We start from the raw sequence: 3,051 nt of genomic DNA on the forward strand, positions 1-3,051 counted from the left end.
GCTTGAAAATAAATGTGCATGCAAACAATGTGATGCATAAACATGACCTAAATATGAGCCAATGATACATGGGGCCCGAAATTCAGTACCGCTGGAAAGCTGGTGCAGCCCCATTTCTTTTTGGCCATTAGCGCCAAAAGTTTTGAGTGGTTGGGCCATTCATATTCAGCTCCAAAAGTGAACAAATGGGTTCCAGCGCTAATGAACCCTTTCAAAGTAGATTTTGCAGCAGTGTGGTTGTCTTAATTTGAGCGTTATCGCCACTGAGAAATTCAGCATGCAGGTAAGGATTTCTAATGAGCCAGCTGCTCAAAGCCAGGGTTTGCAGCAAAGCTCTAAGGGAGAGAATGAGGCTGGAAGGATGGTTGGTGTAAGAGATGCAAGGAGAGCCAACAGGTTCACTGATATGGAGCTGGAGACACTGATTGATGGTGTGTGATAGGTCCTTACTATACAGTATAAATGCACATGAGGTTTATGCTTGAGAGAAGGTCAGTCTGTGACCTGTCCTTTATTCCTTAGCACTCAAAGTGATGAAGGTGGGTGGAGCTTCCCCTTTTGTACCTGAAGGCCCAGGTTAGGAGTGTCTCCCACCTAGTGGTCATTGTTCTCTCAGTGTACAACTTAGGTCAGATTATACATGGGTTACAATGCTGGTTGAATACATGACATCACCTCCCCCCGCAAAGTCTTATTGGGATCACAGGTTGAGTCTCTCTGGTGGTTTACACTCTCTTGAAGATCGCCTGAGTTGGGGCTCCGGTTGTTGGGCGCTGGCCTGAGTGTCTGCTGTTTGCGGTGCCTCAGGCCTATCCAGACTGCCCACAGTGATTGGGCTCTCCTCCCTTTGGTTCCGGTGTTCGGTCACCTGTGGTGGAGTGAACTCTACATCGTGTTCTTCCTCTGCTTCTTCTATGGGGTTGCTGAACCTCCTTTTTGTTTGATCCACGTGTTTGCGGCAGATTTTTCCATTGGTAAGTTTAACTACCAGAATCCTATTTCCCTCTTTGGCAATCACTGTGCCGGCGAGCCATTTGGGCCCTGCAGCATAATTAAGGACAAAAACAGGATCATTTACATCAATGCATCACGCCCTCGCATTCCTGTCATAGTAGTCATATTGTGGTTGGCACTTGCTCTCGACAATTTCTTTCATGGTGGGGTGTAGAAGGGATAACCGGGTTTTGAGCGTCCTTTTCATTAGCAGCTCTGCGGGTGGAACCCCTGTGAGCGAGTGTGGTCGGGATCTATAGGCCAACAGGAGGTGTGATAAGCGTCTTTGTAGGGAATCCCCTTGGATCTGAGCATCCCCTGTTTGATTATCTGCACTGCTCGTTCTGCCTGGCCGTTTGAGGCCGGCTTGAACGGTGCCGTTCTGACATGGTTAATTCCATTGCCTGCCATGAAGTCCTGGAATTCAGTGCTTGTGAAGCACGGGCCATTGTCGCTGACCAAGACGTCCGGTAGACCGTGGGCGGCGAACATTGCCCGTAGACTTTCTACCGTGGCAGAGGATGTGCTTGAATTTAAAATGTCACACTCGATCCATTTGGAGTAGGCGTCTACTACAACCAAAAACATTTTTCCCATGAAAGGACCTGCGTAGTCCACATGGATGCGTGACCAAGGCTTGGCGGGCCATGGCCAGGAGCTAAGGGGGGCTTCCCTGGGCGCATTGCCCGGCTGGGCACACGTGTTGCACCTGCGAACACAAAGTTCCAGATCTGCGTCTATCTTTGGCCACCAAACGTGTGACCTGGCAATTGCCTTCATCATGACAATGCCCGGGTGCTCATTGTGGAGTTCTCTGATGAATACCTCTCTTCCCATCTGGGGCATGACTACGCGGTTTCCCCACAGTAGGCAATCGGCCTGAATCAAGAGTTCATCCCTGCGCCTGTGAAATGGTTTAAACTCCTCAGGGCATGCCCTGTACGTGGCTGCCCAGTCCCCATTCAGGACACATTTCTTGACTCGAGACAATAGCGGGTCTCTAATTGTCCAGACTTTAATCTGACGGGCTGTCACGGGTGAGCCTTCGCTTCCGAAAGCTTCAACAGCCATGACCATCTCAGCAGCATGTTCGGTAGCCCCTTCAGTGGTGGCTAGTGGGAGCCTGCTGAGTGCATCGGCACAGTTTTCGGTGCCCAGTCTGTGCCGAATTGTATAGTCATAGGCGGCTAACGTGAGTGCCAACTCTGCATGCGGGCCGATGCGTTTGCATTTATGGCCTTGTTGTTGGCCAAAAGGGACGTTAGGGGTTTGTGATCTGTCTCCAGCTCAAATTTCCTGCCAAACAGGTGCTGGTGCATTTTCTTTACCGCATATACACATGCGAGCGCCTCCTTTTCTACCATCCCGTAATCCTTTTCTGCCTGGGACAGACTCCTGGAGGCATAAGCTACCGGCTGTAACTGACCCTTGACATTGACATGCTGCAACACACACCCGACACCATAGGATGACACATCGCATGTTAACACAAGTTTCTTACATGGGTCGTATAGTGTTAACAGAGTGTTAGAACATAACAAATTGCGTGCTCTATTAAAAGCCCTTTCCTGGCTGTCCCCCCAGACCCATTCGCGACCTTTGCGTAGGAGCACGTGAAGCGGCTCTAGCAGCATGCTCAATTTGGGAACAAAGTTACCAAAATAGTTCAGGAGCCCAAGGAACGAACGCAGCTCCGTCGTGTTACGGGGTCTGGGTGCTCTCTGGATCGCTTCCGTCTTGGACGCAGTAGGGCTGATCTCAACTGCTGCTACTCTCATCCCCAGGAATTCTACCTCTGGAGCTAGGAAGACGCACTTCGTCTTTTTCAGTCGCAGCCCTACTCGGTCCAGTCTGCGTAGCACCTCCTCCAGGTTGTGGAGGTGTTCTTCAGTATCGTAACCCGTGATGAGGATGTCGTACTGAAAAACCACCGTCCCTGGAATCGACTTGAGGAGGCTTTCCATATTTCGTTGGAAGATCGCGGCAGCCGAGCGAATCCCGAGCGGACATCTGTTGTACTCAAACAACCCCTTGTGTGTCGTGATGGTGGTCAGCTTC

This window comes from Pristiophorus japonicus, chromosome 3 (assembly GCF_044704955.1).
Source record: "Pristiophorus japonicus isolate sPriJap1 chromosome 3, sPriJap1.hap1, whole genome shotgun sequence".
In the NCBI taxonomy this organism is placed as follows: Eukaryota; Metazoa; Chordata; class Chondrichthyes; family Pristiophoridae; genus Pristiophorus; species Pristiophorus japonicus.